Source organism: Giraffa tippelskirchi, chromosome 13, assembly GCF_054371585.1.
Source record: "Giraffa tippelskirchi isolate mGirTip1 chromosome 13, T2T-mGirTip1v1.2.pri, whole genome shotgun sequence".
Taxonomy (NCBI): Eukaryota; Metazoa; Chordata; class Mammalia; order Artiodactyla; family Giraffidae; genus Giraffa; species Giraffa tippelskirchi.
In genome coordinates this window covers 105,241,553-105,260,432 of record NC_137287.1, presented here as the reverse complement: position 1 = coordinate 105,260,432, position 18,880 = coordinate 105,241,553, and the positions used below count along the sequence as shown (strand labels likewise).

At 43.7% G+C, this 18,880-nt stretch overlaps 1 protein-coding gene across 35 annotated transcripts in view; it reads right to left on the bottom strand.

Annotated features, from left to right (window-relative positions):
- RALY (RALY heterogeneous nuclear ribonucleoprotein) overlaps positions 1-18,880 on the bottom strand; it is an 89,975-nt gene that overhangs the window by 13,976 nt on the left and 57,119 nt on the right. For 5 of the 35 annotated variants that reach the window (XM_081559782.1, XM_081559790.1, XM_081559767.1 and 2 more), the window contains one exon: positions 1,345-1,512. The exons of 25 other annotated variants lie outside the window; for them this stretch is intronic. The gene's annotated coding sequence lies outside the window, so the exon portion shown is untranslated. Of the gene's footprint in view, positions 1-1,340; positions 1,513-3,422; positions 3,541-18,880 lie in introns of all 35 variants that reach the window. 5 more of the 35 variants (XM_081559768.1, XM_081559784.1, XM_081559769.1 and 2 more) reach the window with 2 other exon arrangements.

Below are 18,880 nucleotides of genomic sequence, written 5' to 3'. Positions count from 1 at the left end.
TGTTGGGGGGTCAGGTTGGGGGATGGGGATGGATTCAAGAACCTCCCTTGTTCCCAGAGACTTCTGCAATGTCAGATTAGCAGGAACTTTAGTGAGCACGGAGCTTATATGCCCTTATTCTGAGGAAGACAGGGGAATGGACTTGGCCAGGATGCCATAGCCAGTGAGCAGCAGGGCCAAGAACCCCATGGGTCCCTCTGACTCTACATCTTGGGTTCTTATATTTCATTGTTCCTTCTGGGCTGCTGAGAGACAAGCCCCCAGGACAGTGAGGAGCTTGGAAGAGACAATATAGAAATGCTGTGTTTGAGAAAACTTCAGACTGTCTCCCAAATAAACATCTTCATCTTTACCTGCTGAAACAACTGCTGCATAAAAGCTGGGCCCTGAAGCTAATTAAAACCCACCAGGAACACAGGCTTTGAAATGCAATTTACAGCTCAAAGGGACGGACTTGCTCCTCTAGGCTAATAAGAACAGAGGAAATTTGGCAAAAAACAAGTCGTTTTTCCCAGATGAAACATTTCAGATGGAAGCTGTATTGTGGAAGAGCCAAGCCTAAAGGTGGTAAAGTGCCAGAGCTTTGCAAAGGCAGAAAAGCCCTAAAAAGTACCTGCACCCCTGAACTCTGGGTAACTGAGCCACCCAGAGGGGCATCACATTAAGAATAGCCTCTAATTACTGACTGCAAGCTGTCAAGAGACTTTACATACCTCACCTTACTTAACTCTCACAACAGCCCTATGAGGAGGTCATTTAGATAGGGAAAGGAAGCTCAGAGAGACAAAGTAACTGGTTAACAGAACAAAATCAGACCTGCACCCAGGTCTGACTCCAAAAAACCTGTGCAGAGAGATGTCTTGGGTACTGATTCCCATGGTGAGAATGTGTCACTCTGAGCTAGTCACACCCTCTCCTTGGTCCTTACCCCTTTCCCTTTTCTACTATAATGCCTCCCCACCTGCATAGGATTTTAGTGAAGAAAGCCAGTTTCTATTCTTGGTCCTGACACTGTTAGTCCCATTTTATAGATGGAAAAGCTCAGGATCAGCAAAGATATACGACTTACTTAAGGTCCCCTGTTGGTGAAGGGAGTAGCTCGGGACTTGAATCCAGGCTTCCTGTGTGACACTACCTGCCACTGTCTTAACTGGCCTAAGCACATTGGCTCTGCCTTACCAAGCCTCTCAATGCTGCCTATCAGGACCCAGCCTTCAGCCTGACCTCTGAGGCATACAACCATCGGAACAGTCCCTTCCCCAACTCTATAAATCCTCCTCAGCACTGGATCTCTGCTGCTCGTGGTCCTTACCTCCGCCCCCCCCGCCACCCAGTGCTACTTACTTACAGCCTCTGTCTGGGCCAGTTTTGCTGGACAGCTCCAGCCTTATTCCCAAGCCTGGAGATGAGTGGTCATACCAGCCTGTGGCCAGACCTCTGCCCTTAGATAAACCTGGAGACATCTGGGTGACTCTGAAGGAAAGCAGCTATCAGTTGATGGGGAGACTATTCCTGGAGAAAGCCAAGAAATTGTACTGATCAGTACCCAGGGCCTCCTTGGTCGAGTTACCAGGCAGCTACGGATGACAAGAACATCTATTAATCTCATTAAACTCACCAGGCCTCAGCTCATTATCACTGCCCAAATGATCATTACTGGCCAGACAGGACTAGTTTTCCAAGGAGTGCTCTTTAGTTCCTGACCATTCCCACTCCCACAAGAAATCCTAGCTCCCATCAAGCTGAACACTGAGGGCTCCTGGGATGGGTGGGAGTGTAAGGGGTCTAGGTTACATGTCCACGAGGCTTGGCTCTGCTGCTCAGTCACGTAACCTGCAACAATCATGAGATTTCTCGGAGCCTTGTCATCCTTATTCTAAAAACAGAAATAATCTTTTTCCTAATTACCTTTCAAATCCGATATGATGTGAAAGTTCTCTACTGCCTCTGTAACATACTGTAGACAAATAGGGGATCACGCTTATTTCTATTATTACCGAGTCCCTAACCCCTTCATAGGTGCTGGGGAACAGTGCCCACGGGCCTTGTCCTCTGCTTGCTTTTTAGGAAAGCCTCTCTCTAGGTACCTGTTTCCTTGACCGTTTCCTGAAAACAAAATACTGCACATGAAATAGTAGAAACAGCACAGGCTCTGCAATCAGAGAGGACTGAGTTCCAACTGTAGCCCTACCACTTACAAGATATAAACTTGGTGATGTCCTTTATCCTCCCCGGGCCTCAGATGCCTTAACTGCAAAACGGGAATTATACCAACCTCCCAGAATTAGACCAATATGTGGCAAGTGCCCAGTATAACAGCTGGGACCAGGAGATATTTACACAAGAAACTCAAATGCCCAATGTCCTGTGCAGAGATGAATCTAGCCTGGCAGTCTGGATCCTCCACATTCCAGCTCTAAAACCTGATACCTACGTTGTCTCCCAATGCTCCAACTCTTAACCTGAGAATAAGATAGTCAGGGGTAAAGGGCATGCTCTCTCCCCTGTCCTAGTATCTTGGACCAAACCTAGAAACTTTGTAAGAGTGCCCCCTTCCCCATGACTGTATGGGCCTGGGAGAGGAAAGAACACTGGTGGGAGGAGTTCCAGGCCTTGCTGAACCACTGACTCACCCTCAGTCCCACCATGAGGTCTCTAGTCTTACACCCTAACACCTGTATGAGCATCTCTTAGGCAGTGAAGGGAGACCCCAAAGCAGAAACAGAAGGTAGAGCTGGGGCCTCAGCCATCTCTCTCCACAGTGCGGTCTGAGTATGAAAGCCCCCCCATCTTGTACTCTTAATTTCTACCCCTGCCTATGGCCTTAGGCTGAGGTTTAGCCTTTGTGACAAGCAGCTCTTAGAGCTACAGAGAGAAAGGCAACAAAGAGTGGGGAGGTACAAACTTGGCCTACCAATCCCGAGTTAAGAGTTGGGGAACTACAAATGATTGTCAACTTCTTTATTTTTGCCGAAGAGGTCATTCTCTCAACCCCTCAACAGGAAGACTGGCCGTGGCTTTGTGGCTGATGTGCCATATGACCGTGAGTTTGGGAGCATGTGGGCCACAAAGGGCCCTTCCACGGTTAATCATTACCAATATTTGCTGAGCACTTACTACATGCCAGGTATTGTACTACGTCTTCTGCTGAAGTAGGTGGTGGTATATATTGCGTCCATTTCACAAATGAGTAAACTAAGGGTTGGGGCTTAGCCCTACACAAGCTAGGAAATGGTAAAGCTGAGACCGGTCTGTATGAGACGAGAGCTAGTGCTCTCAACCTTGGCCCAGAATGGCTTTGTGTAAGCGTGCACTGTACCTGCCAGGACACCAGTTTCTAACATCTTCTGATCCTTTGGGGAGAAACTCATGAAGCCTTGCTGAGGGCATACTCTCAAGTCCAAGAGCCAATAAGCACTTACTGTGAGCCTGGGGGATGGACTCCTCCCCCTCCTCACATCTTAAGAGGCCGACTCCTCACAGTGATAATGTGGCAAGATTAGTCACTGCTTGCTGTTGGTTGATTATAGCTATTCTTTTCTGTAAATGAAGTTTAAAAGTCATCAAAGGGTTTGTCAGCTGTGACTTATGAGCCTCTTTCCCACAGGGAAGTCAGGCAGTGACAAATGCCCTTCTCATTCTGCCACCCATTACAAGGCAGAAGGTGCCATGTTCCAATTACTGGAGACCCCGACGAAGTCCATGGAAAACCCCGCTCTAGGCTGCAGCCATTACTCAGACCTGGCAGGACTGCCAGCAGAGCTGCCCTAGGCCCAGACTTCACAGGCTAAGAACAGAGGAAGAGCAGGTTCCTAACTTTGTGAGTCAGCCCCTCTGCTCCATACTTGTGTTATCCCTGGTGGGTTTATCCTAGATACATTTCAAAAAATCATGTGGGCTGTCTCAAAGTACCCAGAATCAAGACTGCCTGAGACAGACAGACATGAGGATATAAGGTCATGCTGCTGGTGGAGTAGGTAGGGAATATGATGCTCAAGGGGAAGAGGACAAAACAGTTATGATGTTCAGAGTAGAGACTAAAAAAACCTTAGAGATCATCTAGTACAATCAATTGCTTCAGTACTCAATACCCATTCTATGCTAAGCCCTGTCCAGCTAAATGCTGGGGAGCCAGAAATGCATAAAACATAGTCCCCACCACTGAGGGTAGATGAGATAATTAAGGTTTAAAGAAGTGACTTGACCAAGGTCACAAAATAAGCTAGCGTCAGTGATGGAATGAGAAAGCAGGTCTCCAGGGAAGTCAAGAAAGTGGAGTGACAGGGAGCCCTCCTGAGTGCCAGGCTCTCTGCACAGAACATGGCATAACAGTCAAGAGTGCTAGCTCCCATTCACATCCCAACTACACACTTACTACAGAGTTGGACTTCTGAAAAGTCCTCAACCTATCCAAGTCCCAGAAAAATTAGGATGATAACAAAACTTACTTGAGTGTTGTGGTGAGAATTAAGTAAGATAATGCATGTTACAGTGCACAGTGGCAGGCACATAATAAGTATCCAAGATACTATTTAACGTCAAGTAGCTCAAAACAATTTGAGGTAGGGATTATTAATCTGATTTTACGGACAAGAAGACTGAAGCTCTATTTCACTTTGACACACTAAGTAAGCCAATACTTCTCAAAACTACTTGTGCTGAAGAACTAGTTTTTTGTTGTTTGGCTTTTTAAACTCCCAATCCGTTATAGACCAATACATTTGTAAAATACGATAAAAATGTCAAATTACTGTAAAGTCTCTAAGCACTTAGTCTCAATTTCTGTACTCATCACAAACAGGCAAGTTTGGGAACTAGCATTCATCTATTCACTGGGCTACAATCTGAATAGCACAGCTATAAGCCATGCTCTGCAGTCCATGGGGTCGCAGAGAGTCGGACACAACTGAGTGACTGAACTGAACTGAAGCTCATCCAGCTCTGTCAAGCTCTATAAAAAGCAAACCAAAACAAAGTATAGTTTATTTCATTTTTTTTGAGTCCTCTATGCTGATTTCTTATAAAATTTGGTGTTACACTAATTTACAAAAAAACTATTCTGATCTTTTTGTTTCTTCTCAAGAAAGAGAGAAGAGGGTAAGCAGACCAGGGATGAGTTCAAGGATTTGCCACCAAATATTTTAGGAGGTGATTTATCTTGGTCATCTGCTCCAGGTCATACTATATCCTGCAAGCCAAGATGATCTAGGCTTACTGAGGACTAACACCCTCCCTGAAGCCTGGCGATCTGAAAGGCAGGTCTATTCCTGAAGAGACTAGTACTACAAGACCCTCTCGCCCCACACTAGAGGACATGAAGAAACCAGCCAGGAAGGGGAAGCATGTTATAACTCGTCTTTTTTGGTATTTCTAATTTTCAGTCTTTTATCATGGCTTCTCTCTCCTTCTAGGGAGTTCCCTGACAGCACGATGGATATCAGGTTCACGGTTCACTTCTGAGTGCCACTGTACACCCAAGAGTATGACTGGCTGGGGCAGATGAGTAGCTTTTTCACCAGTGTGCCAAGACATAACAATGTATCGGGAAGCTTCCAGGTGTGTGGCTAAGTTCTCCTCAGTGTACAGAACTTCGTTTTGTTCTGAACTAATGGGGTAGTACTATTTTTCAGCACAACCCAGAGTTGAGTAGGTCATATGATGCAGTGTATAGAGGCACGGCTGGCTCCTGTGAATAGCAGCCTGCCATCAAGCAGAAGCCAAAGCCTACATGTTTAGTACCATGTGAGAGGCCATGTGATATGGTCAAGAGAGTAATCTCTGAAGCCAAAACGCCTACATTCTGCCACTGAACTAGCTGTGTGACATGATTTTCAGTAAGTATCTGAAGTTCTTGATGCTTCAGTCTTCTCACCTATAAAACAGGGGTAGTGATACGTATCTCAAGGGTTGTTGCAGGATAAAACTACCTAATTCACATTTACAACATCTGGCACATTACAAAGTATGCTGTTGTTTTTAGTATTGTTATTGTTGGAACCCAGAACTTTTTCTCAAGAGTATGAAAAGGTGGTGAGTTCTACTGTAACATTAATCTAGAACTGAACTGTGATCAAGGAAAGAATACTATCACTGTGATGCAATAAATTTTAGTATCAGGAAATGTGCCTTGAACATAAAAGGAATCACAGGAGTAGGCTCTTATTAAATGTTATATGAATAAAGAAATCAGTATACAGAATAAAGCAGTCCCCAGAGAGTACAACTTGAGAAGGGGGTTGGGAAGAGGCCCCTAAGTGAAGGTTCTCAGAGAGGCCTCTTTGTACCTCAAGTACCCAGAAGGCAGGTTGGACTCCCCTTCTGAGCAGGGTTCCCAGGGCTGATATTGCAAGAAACCTCTGCTTGCTCAGTGTTCTGTGTCTCCGAAGGAACCCCCACATTCTGTGGCTACTCGATTCTGAATAAGGCTGCTGCAGGTTGTACCATAGTCGTGCATACATTCCCACTTTCCAGACTACATCAGAGGAACACAGAAAGGGCAGCCTAACCCCTCCGAAGAAAGGTTTTGCCCTAAGTTAAAACAGTAACAGGGGATTCATTATTCAAAAAAGAAAAAAAAAGTAATAGAGGAAGAACTTGGCTGGTGATCCAGTGGTTAAGAATTTGCCTTGCAATGCAAGGGATGCAGATTCGATCCCTGGTTGCGAAACTAAGATCCGTGTGGGGTAACTACACTTGCATTCCACAACTACTGAGCCTCGCACTGCAACAAAAAATCCACATGATGCAGTGAAGATCCTGAGTGCTGCAACTAAGATCCGATGCAGCCAGATAAATGTTAACAAGACAGGATAGAAAACAGTGAAGTATACTTTTTTAAAAAGTCATAGGGGATTATCAGTTTTGAAATCCTGCTTGCCTGTGGAGTCTGAGGTCCCCAAACCCACTTCCAATAGCTGTGTGAACTTGGGAAGGCCCGTCAGTTCTCTGAGGTTCAAGGCTATTCGTCTGTAAAATGGGAATAAAAATTCTTGCCTTGCCCATCTGCAATGCAGGCTGTTTTGCAGGTCAAAGGAGATAACATATGGGAGGACACTGTTACCTGAGATTGCCACAAAAATGTGGACAGGGATATTCCTGGGATGGACAGTTCCTGCACATCTTCCTAGACAGAGGTACCCTGGCAGTGAGCCAGCTGGTTGGAAGCAGGCAGTGGATGGTGCACAATTTGGCACTGCAGCCAAGCACTGCGCCCCTCAGGTGTAAGGGCAGTTGATTAAAATCCTTTCATGTGGAATCAATATTTTCCTCATTACCACAATTCTTCTCCTTGAGAACACCTAATGCCACCCCTCACAAAGTCTTGATCTGGTGGAAAGCATATGCATTTGACATAATAAATGTATATATTTATTTTCCCACATTCAGACAGGAAAAGAAAGCTGACCTCTCTCCAGGGTGCTGATCTAAACTTAACTCCGGGCTCTAAGCACCATCCCACAGTGCTTTATGTTTGACCCTAAAAGGACCACTGAGAATGATGCCACACTGTCCCTCTGATAACATTAATTTCACAAATATTACTAGGCTCTGCCTTTTAAGTGAACCACTGAGGAAGCCTGTCCCTGTCTCCTGTTTAAGACCCTTCAGCAGCTTCCCACCACCAAGAATCAAGCCCAACTCCTTCAACGTGGTTTACAAGTCCCTTCACTAGTTAAAGGTTACCAAATCCATACACAACAATCCTCTAAGAGGTTATAAGTCACACCCACTTTACAGATGAGTAAACCCTAGTGCATAAAGACAAAAGCAGTTGCCCAAGGTGACATACTGAGCAAGATGGTATGAACTGACTTCTTCCTTAAGGGCTAGGTATCAGATTCCAAAGTATAGACTCGAATTCACAATAATCTTTTCTTGGACTAGTCTATTAGATGCAGTATGGGGACGGGGCATTTATTGCTCAGGCAAAGCGTTTCATTTCAGCTTCCTTTGTTGGAAAATGCCAATCTGAACTCTCACTCCCATAGCATCACTGATAAACTTGACATAATGACCAAAATGTTCATTTTCTTGTAATATGGTACACATTTGCATAACTAAGTTCAGGAGGCCATGAGTATAAAAGTAAATCAATGGATCACAACATCTTGGGGGTAGGGGGTGGGGGAGGCCAGCCCCGCAACCAACAAGCATAACATGCCCAATACCTAATGAACTTCTAATTTACTCAACTGATGATAGAAGCAGCTGTGGTGTCTACATTTTTTTCCCTCCATCATCACCCTCTTAGAATTCACTAACCCTTTCTGGCCCCCTTTCCCCTCACTAAACAAATTTCTACACTGCAATAGCTAGTTAAAAAAAAAAAAAATTTCCCCAAAACTTTTGCAGATGTCTCAGCTGCAGGATCAACAGCATGGGCTCTAGACAGAGACAGACAAGGATCACTTATTTACTTACTGTGTGACTTTGGACAAGTCATGAAACTCCTCAAGCCAATGTTCTCTATTCTTTACTAGGTGTATACTGGCATATACTTCTTCCCTCCACATACTGAATCACTTCCTGATTTTCACACTAAAACCAAGCCCTGCTGGTTTGGCCCCCTGAATACTTTTAAAATGCAGCCCTTCTTTCTCCATTCACATTAGCATTCAAATTCATCCTCCACACAGTTAAAATATCACTACATGATTCCACTGCCTAAAATCAAAGTTTTGCTTTATTATTTCAAAATTTGTGGCCATTAATTTTGGTGTCTGTTCTTGTGTGTTTATTTTTTGAATTATCATAAGTAAATGACCTAAACCCCAACCCCTCTATAGAACATAACTATTGTTAGCATCCTGGTATATTTCCTTCCAGTGCTTTTTCTTGTGTATTATATTTGGATTACATAGTTAGATCATTCATTCAGTTCTGTAACATAACTTTTTCAATTAGCATTATTACACATTATATATAACATATTTGCCTTACTGCCACATAGTTTTCAATAAGCACCATTTTAAAAATACTATCATTTTTAATAACTCACTGTTTTCCCATGAGTGGATTTATCATAGTTTAGACTGGTCATAGTTCAGGTGGTCATTTAAGCTTCTTCCAATTTCTCACTATTATAAATAACAGCATCTGAGGGAAAGTTCATTCTGTATACTGGATTATTTCCTTAGGACAGTCTCAGAACTGGAATTACTATGTCAAAATGTATGAACATTTTTATGGTCCAAAGAACTGTACCAATTTACACTGCTATCAACAACGAATGCCACTTTCATGGCAACTTCACCAGACTCATACACTGTATTAGTGCGGTGGGGCGGGGGCGATAGCGGGTGGTAGTTAGCTAACAGGGAAAAGCAAATCTTCACTGTTGTTTTCACGTATACATAAAAATAACAGTCTCCCACGATTATTACACCAAGTTTTGAATCTACAGAATTTTGATTGCCCCAAAGAAGTTATTGTAGGTTCTTAAGCAGAGCAATAATCTGGTGAAAATTTATTTACTCATTTATCAAAAAATCATTTATTGAGTACCTGTTTCTGTCAGACACTGTACAAAGTATAGACAAGAACAAAGTATAATCCCTGCCTCCACATGAATCCACAGTCCACACAGTCCAGTAGTGAGGATCTCAGGAAAACCAGAAACTATGTTTCATCTCTTTCACCTCCATAAGGGCTATGACAGGAACACGTGGGAACTCAGGGGCATGTAACTTACCAAAGGGATAGGGCAGAAGGAAAAGAAAGAAGTCAGAGAAAGGAGTCATCAAAAAGTTCTGATCTTGTCCACAGTCAAGCTGATGTTAGCCCATATGTAAGATGAGAGAAAACATTCAGAAAAGAGGAAATAGCATAAGCAAAGTTGTGGAAGCTGGACGGTGCTTCCATATGGAGTGAATAATAATATGCATCATGGTTTGGCTCGAGTGTAGAATCTAAGACTGGATGTTGCAAAAGGTGACAGCAGAGAACCTAGAAGAGGTCAGATCAGAAAGCTGTTGTGGGCTGTTGAGGAGCTTAGACTTCATGGTAGTCATGACCCAGTCCTATGGCACATGTAGGAGAGTGCTCAATAAGAAGGCACTCTAAGTCCCCACAGGTGTTGAGAGTCTGAACAACACAAGTCAACTCTCAATCAGAGCATCTCATCTGTGTTAACTCCTTTTGTCTCATATGTTCGTCTTCTCTTGCCAAGCAGTGCAAAACTTTTGGGGTATTTTTCACATCACCCGAGCACATTACATTGCTAGGCACATGGCAGGGGCTCCAATAATGCTCACAGATCAACTCACTGGAGGTAGCTCGTGAAATAATATACATACTCATGAAACCCTTACTGCCCTGGCATAGTGCCTGCCAATCTCAGCAGCTCAGTCACTGCCTCTCCTGGCAGATGTACTGCCTCAGAAAGCTATCTCCCCTCTTCTTGCTCATTCTGCTAAATAATAAAAAATGTGCCTGGGTACGAGAAACTATGGGCCTCCCTGGTGTCTCAGATGGCAAAGAATCCACCTACAATGCAGGAGACCTGGGTTCCATCCTTGGGTTGGGAAGATCCCCTGGAGGAGGGCATGGCAACCCATTCCAGATTCTTGCCTGGAGAATCCAATGGACAGGGGAGCCTGGTGGGCTACTCAGTGGGGTTTCAGAGTTGGACACGACTGAGCGACTAAGCACACCGTAAGAAACTACCGAGTATGTGATAACTAAGGAACATAGTGGGTGGCCATTGGGGAGCTCCGAGGGACATAAATCCTTCCCCACAGTACATTCCTCAAGCCAAGGACTCCCTCAGCCAGTAGGGCAGTTTAGGAGTGCCACCACAACCTCCCCCCCCAACCATAAAATAAAATAGGTTTTTCCAATTGAGTGTGTTAGAAGTCTCCTTTGAATAGCTGCTGACTTTCTCTAAGGCGTTACTACTTTCTACATTAATAACATCTGCTTTAATGATGACAAGGATATTAACAGGATGGTTATTTCAACGATTAATAAAATAGCCATTCATTCATGCCCTGCTAGTAGTGGCATGCGCCAGGGGCAAGAGGGTCTGATGTGCTAAGATCCACCTGAGGAGGCAGTGTTAAAATGATCTGTTTCTGTGTCAACTCCCCTCCCAGGCTGTGAGTTCCTGGATGGCAGGGACCACAATCTATTTAATATCAGCATCCCTCTGGCCTTTCAGGATAGACCCTAGTCCAGAGTGGGTGCTCAGGGAGTATCTGCTGATGGGAATTCCATGTACCACTGTCCCTGCTCCCTTCCTCATTCATGCTTGTTAAGAAACAAAGCAGCAGGCAGTACAGATAATGAAGCCAGAAGACTTGAGAGACAGAAAGGAGACATCTTTGCAAAAGCCCAATCCACTCCAGCCTTTACAATATAATAAATGATCATTATGATTTATTAACTGTTTATTTTTGTGGTAGATATATTACTAAGTATTATACGTCTCATTCTTACAACAACTCTTTGAGGTAAGAATTATATCAAGGTCCCAATGGCCCCTTCTGAGATTCTTTTAGAACTCCAGGGTTCAAACCCCAGCTCTGCCATGTATCAGCTGTATCATGCTGGGTTAATTAATTGTCTTAACTCCTCTGTCCCTTAGCTTTCTCATTTGTAAATCAGGAACAGTATTACAGTACCTTCCCCATAAGGTTGTGAGAATTTGGTCAGGTTAGGGTTAGGTTAGGGTTACCTGCAAGTGAAGCATTCAGGAATTTTCTAAATGAAATTATTGTTACTACTGGTCCCATTCAATAGATGGCTCCAAATATCACACTCTTAACATTTAGTGAGATTAAGAGAGAGACTACTAAAGCAGGACCAGAACCAATTTCTTATTTGGTGACGGAAGCTGGGGCCAGAAGGGTTTTCTGTACACAAAGTCACTGATGTCATGCCCTTGATGAAAACTCTTCGGGATAGCCTTTGTTTTCCATCCCCCTCCTCTGTATCCTGATATGGACATTCTACAGACCTCTGTCGCAGCAACATTTGCTGCACCTTTGTATTTACCTACCTGTCTTTCTCCATTAGACTCTGAACTCCTAGAAGGCAGAGACTCTGTTATTGATCTTTGCAATCCCAGCCTCCAGCACTACCTGGACAACCAGTAGATGCTCAGTGAATTTCTGCTAACAGGTGATAGAATCCTAGGTGGGCACTGCTTCAGTCAATGGTTTCCCAGTGTTCCTGACAAAGCAGCTCCTTAAGAGTCAACTGTGTATTTGATGTTCATGGGTCGGACCCAAGTCCCTCATCTGTCAGTAGGGCAGAAGGACAGGTAAAACAGTGATGAGAAAGAAAACAAAGGAGGGACAGAGTGAGAAGCTGGGGACCAGAGGTGTCTTTGTTCAGCAGACTCCAAGGAATAGGGGCTCAAAAGAGAAGACTGAATCTCCAGGCAAAAAACTGCTGAACTGAAGCTCTCTGGGGTGGGGAGGAGGCACAAGGTCCTCACCAAGTAGAGAGCAACAACAGCTAGAGACTGCCATCCTTGTCAGAAATCAAGACAGCAAGGGACCCCAGTCCACACTCTGAAATATCTGCTGACCTGAGATGAGTCCAACCACTAGGGTCCCACTAGGCTGGTTTCATGGAAAGAATACTGGGTAAAGAGTCTACTAATGTTTAATCCTTAGGAAAGTACTAATTTTTCTATTAATAAATATTTGAGGATCTACTATATGTCACGATTGCACTAGGCACCTGTAATACAATAAAGGTTTATCACTAATTTGTGTCAGACCCTGGACAAGTCACTACCCCTTTCTCTGAGCCTCAGTGTCCTCATTAGACATGTGGAAGATAGCCTCTATGTCAGGATTGTTCTCAGTATCAGATGTGTTTTTGAAAAGTTTACTGCACAACTTTGCAAAGGTAAAGGTGGTATTTTTTACTAGAAGGCTTAGTAAATGCAAGGACAGCCCTCACCAAATAAATGCCAAAGACAACTCCCTCTGCCAGGTTTTGGACAGAAACCAGCAGCACATTCCTAACCACTGAGTTCCATGGAAGATGGTGAAAGAACAGAAATTTGACACATTCTCTTCAAATTCCTCTCAGGATCTTTCCCATAATCACTGGTGTCAGTATTCATCACAGAGAACTACACTACGGGCCTCTTGGATGAGCCCCTTGGTTGCAAATCAAACTTCATAAAACAAGAACAGACTTAAAATTTTGTGGGTCAGAGGCACCTTTCCAGACACTGAGCTAAAATTACCTGACCCCTGGTCTTTCAACTGTCTGGAAACATTTGGCAGCCATTAAGCCTGTTGTTTCCACATTTTCCTGCTTACTGGCACAAACACATCAAAACAGAAAGCTTGATGCTCTAACAATGCTCTCTGATTAGTGGTTTGCAGAATCCTCTGTAATTTTATGATTTGCTGGCTAGAAGAGGAAAAGCAATGGAGTACAAATGGTGGTGTGGCCCAAGAGAGGGTCAGGCACCCTGAACTCTAGTTTTGGGTCTACTGTGGACTGGCTCTGTAAACCTGGCTCTGAGACCTTAACTGTCTCATCCAAAAAATGGAGAACTGAACCAGAGTAATGTTGCATGAACTCTTTCATGAAAAACCAGTGCTCTTCAAGATGTTAAGAGGTTCCACGGTCAAATAAAAACAGGAAACTTGGCATCCTCCATCCCTTCCTCCCCAACCACCCCAGTCACATGCACACTAAGGCTCTAAGAAGTCAAAAGTAAAGAAATGCACTTTGCGTTATCCAATCTGATTTTTCCGAGATTATTAACATCTGCTCTGAGGAAGACACACTGGAACAGATCAGATCTCTAGGGTCTCTGTCAGCTCTAACCCATTGTGATTTGTATTAGAAGTACTCAGCCAGTGCCTGGAGCACCCCTGCTTCCCACTAATTCAGTTCTCTTAACCCAGTGAGGCACTTAAATGATACTCTGACTTACAGAAATGTATTATATGTTGCTCATTTTACTGTAGTGAGAGTACTAATTTTCAAAGATTCAGAATACAAGACACTTAAAACACTAAGATGGGAAACCTGCAGTTACTAAGGTCCTAATACTTGTTCCATACTGTGTTGGCATTTTTCTATACATTATATCTTTAAATTCTTAGACAGGAGATAAATACTGTTATCCTCTTATCACAGAGAAGAAAACTGAGGCTTGAGGAAATTAAGTAGCTTGCCCAAGATCATTCAGCTAGAATGTGATGAACACCAGATTTCAAACGTAGGACTATTTGGCTCCTAAATCTTGGTTCTGTTTGGGGCTCTGCCACCATGAGCACCAGACAATTGACCACTAATCTTCCCTAACCTTCCCTGGTCACAACTGTCAAGTGAGAAAAGTAATCCTTGCACTGCTGCCCTCAAAGAGTTGCTCTAACACTCAAAGGCAATAATAGATATGAAAGCACTCTGTAATATATAAAGATATTAATATATAAGGGGCACGTGAATTATTGTGAACAAATGTTGATATTTCATGATTTTTTGAGGTACTTGAGGTTCTTGCAGGCTTTCCATCATGAAGTCAATCGTCCTTACTCCAGTCACCTTCTAGCCCTGCTCCCTCAAAATAGTGTTCCTTAGACTTTTCCAGTTAGGACTTCAGATAAACAGAAAACATGTCCATTTCTCAGTATTGATTACTCTTTAGACTATTTGTCAGTCACACGAAGCAGCCAATCTGCTTAAGGAGTTGGAAGTAAAAACAGCAGAGAGGGTGGGGAGTGCTGGGAGGCCTGTAGATAAAGGAGATGCCAGATTCCCCTTAAAACATGAAACATGCCTGGGAAATAGGTCCAAAGAGTCATTTGGGACAGCAGATCATAGAAGCCTTTGCATGAAATCTATCCAGAAGATCAATAAGTATGTTGTGCATAGGGGGAGGAAGGGGCAGGGTTAGCCAGCTTCATTTTGTTCTGGGATGGAAAATACCTTGGCAGGGAGCTGAGCATAGAAACAGCAATAGATGGGTGTAGGGCTCTTCACTCATCCTCTAGCCCAGAATGGGATCACACCCTTATAATCCACAATGCTGTGGCCATCTGCTCCCTTCAGCTTCTGGCGGAGTAAGGCCAAAAACAACAGCAAAGCATTCTTGGAACCAGGCGCTGGCTGGGACAGATAAATAAACAGCAAAAGTCCCTGCTCTTAGAGGAAGGCACTGCATCAAGATAGCTTGAGCCTAACCAGAGGTTCTCTCGTAAAATAACATTTCTGGCTCAAAGGGTATATACAAGAATTGTGTGAAATGAATCAATCAGAGGAGCTTTCTTCTATGACTTAGGAGCACCTCTGGTGTCCATCCTCATTTTGGCATGAATAATCCAGTGACTCTGGGCAAAATACTTCACTTCTGTGGACCTCAGTTTACTGACCTGTAAAGCAGGCCCCGTCTACCCCACAAATTGCCTTTTGTAGCCAATGACATAGTAGCTGAGACAGCACTCTGTAAATGGCATGAGAAGGAATAGTGGGAGCTGACAAGAACATTGGAACACATGATTTTAAAAGTTCAGAGCCCAATCTGAGGAAGACTTGAAATAAGCTCTTTTTCTTTCTTCCCAGCCAATTTAAGTTGCTTTTTCTCATAGTGAAGTCATTCTTTGCATTTCAAGTGAAGCGAAAGGGAAACCAGGCTTACAAGTATGGAACAGAAAAGCTGCCATCTTTCTACTTTTCAGTATCTGTTCAGAGCCACTGCACTGCAAAAGACAGCACAAGATTTGGGTTTCTAATCCATAGCTTTTCTCAATCAAAAGCTGTAAAACCATAAACAAGCCTCAACCTCTTTTTCAGCCTTAGTTTCCTCATCTGTAAACTGCTGAGAAATTTCCTAAGTTATAAGGTTACAGTTAAGATTCAATTAATGACGAACGAGTGTTTTGTAACTCACAAATGCCACACAAACACCAGTCATTACAGAGCTGTCTTCCCATCAGCTCAGTAGTTACACAGGACAGTGGTTATCACTAAATTGACAGGTGAGATCATCAAACTCAGAGAAAATCCTGATGGTAACACAGCTCAACTCTGACCTCCTACAACAAAAGTAATTACTCCTTTCATTTATTACAGGAGTTATTTATTAGTTTGTTAGCCTCATTAAACTAACAGATCTCGGGGGACAGAGCTACATATATTTTATGCATTTTTGTATCTCAGTGTCCAACACTGGCACACCAAGTTCAGTTCAGTTCAGTAGCTCAGTCGTGTCTGACTCTTTGCGACCCCATGAACTGCAGCACGCCAGGCCTCTCTGTCCATCACCAACTCCCGGAGTCTACCCAAACCCATGTCCATTGAGTTGGTGATGCCATCCAACCATCTCATCCTCTGTCGTCCCCTTCTCCTCCTGCCCCCAATCCTACCAGCATTAGGGTCTTTTCCAATGAGTCAACCCTTCGCATGAGGTGGCCAAAGTATTGGAGTTTCAGCTTCAACATCAGTCCTTCCAATGAACACCCAGGATTGATCTCTTTTAGGGTGGACTGATTGGATCTCCTTGCAGTCCAAGGGACTCTCAAGAGTCTTCTCCAACACCACAGTTCAAAAGCATCAATTCTTTGGCGCTCAGCTTTCTTCTCCGTCCAACTCTCACATACATACATGACCACTGGAAAAACCATAGCCTTGACTAGACAGACTTTTGTTGGCAAAGTAATGTCTCTGCTTTTAAATATGCTATCTAGGTTGGCCATAACCTTCCTTCCAAGGAGAAAGCGTCTTTTAATTTCATGGCTGCAATCACCATCAGCAGTGATTTTGGAGCCCAAAAAGATAAAGTCTGACACTGTTTCCACTGTTGCCCCATCTATTTCCCATGAAGTGATGGGACCAGATGCCATGATCTTAGTTTTCTGAACGTTGAGCTTTAAGCCAACTTTCTCACTCTCCTCTTTCACCTTCATCAAGAGGCTCTTTAGTTCTTCACTTTCTGCCATAAGGGTGGTGTCATCCGCATATCTGAGGTTATTGATACTTCTCCTGGCAATCTTGATTCCAGCTTGTGTTTCTTCCAGCCCAGCATTTCTCATGATGTACTCTGCATAGAAGTTAAATAAGCAGGGTGACAACATACAGCCTTGACGTACTCCTTTGCCTATTTGGAACCAGTCTGTTGTTCCATGTCCAGTTCTAACTGTTGCTTCCTGACCTGCATACAGGTTTCTCAAGAGACAGGTCAGATGGTCTGGTATTCCCATCTCTTTCAGAATTGTCCACAGTTTATTGTGATCCACACAGTCAAAGGCTTTGGCATAGTCAATAAAGCAGAAATAGATGTTTTTCTGGAACTCTCTTGCTTTTTCGATGATCCAGCGGATATTGGCAATTTGATCTCTGGTTCCCCTGCCTTTTCTAAAACCAGCTTGAACATCTGGAAGTTCACGGTTCACGTATTGCTGAAGCCTAGCTTGGAGAATTTTGAGCATTACTTTACTAGCATGTCAGATGAGTGCAATTGTGCGGTAGTTTGAGCATTCTTTGGCATTGCCTTTCTTTGGGGTTGGAATGAAAACTGACCTTTTCCAGTCCTGTGGCCACTGCTGAGCTTTCCAAATTTGCTGGCATATCGAGTGCAGCACTTGCACAGCATCACCTTTGAGGATTTGAAATAGCTCAACCTCCACTAGCTTTGTTCGTAGTGATGCTTTCTAAGGCCCACTTGACTTCACATTCTAGGATGTCTGGCTCTAGGTGAGTGATCACACCATCGTGATTATCTGGGTCGTGAAGATCTTTTTTGTACAGTTCTTCTGCGTATTCTTGCCACCTCTTCTTAATATCTTCTGCTTCTGTTAGGTCCATACAATTTCTGTCCTTTATCAAGCCTATCTTTGCATCAAATGTTCCTTTGGTATCTCTAATTTTCTTGAAGAGATCTCTAGTCTTTCCCAATCTGTTGTTTTCCTCTATTTCTTTGCACTGATCGCTGGCACACCAAAAAGACGCTAAATAAATACTGGCAGCAGAAACACATCTTAGAACACCCAAGACTCCTAATTTCAGGTATAGAGTTCTTCTAAGAGAAAGTGGCCCCAACCTCATAGGCTGACTCATCTTCTCATCCCTTCTTCAATTCCTCCACCTTAGCAAGACTTTCCATTACTGGAGAGTCTCCCAGCCTCTGTAGGCAGTGATCCCTCAGACTTGATTACTCTTCATATGCTTCTTTGCCAAACTAATTCCTATTCACCTCTCAGATTTGGAGGCTTTTCTAGTCACCCATAATATTGGTTCACGTATTCCCTCTCCATCCCCCTTCCCACCCCCCATCTGTTTTATCATAGAATCCTGGCACATAACATGCATCAACAAAAGTTATCTGTTGATGGCTGAATGAATGAAATAGTGGATCTAGAAATCCAAAGGTGATGCAGGGGAAAGACTCCTGGCCTGGAAGTCAGGAAGATTGACTCTTTCTAATTCTAGCTCCATCACTGCTGTGGTTCAGTGATCTCAGGCAAGCCCCTCTTCTTGAGTGGACCATCTATGAATGAGCTACCATCTATGAATTATCTCAAAAGGTCCTCTCAGCACTGACAATAGATGAGACTTAGACTCATGCTAGGTCATAAAGGTGAGAAATCTCTGGGGCCAGCTGTGTGCTCCAGAGTATGGGAGGCCCCATATCCACACCCCATGAGCAGCACCAGCACCAAGTACATGAACTGTGCTGTCAGCAGCCTCCTAGCCTGTTGGTTTACTTAATTCCTCCTGATGAAGTGCCAAGAATAAATCGTAGGTGAGCAGCAGAGCATTTTAATGAGTCCAGAGCCTAATGAATCTTTTCCTTCCTGTGTCAATTAGAATTTCAAAACTAGGATCCCCAAGGACCAATTTATTGGGAACAGAGAGAAGCCTTTTGTTCATCAGCTCCCGCCTGAGCTACCTGCCCTGGCCCTGTATG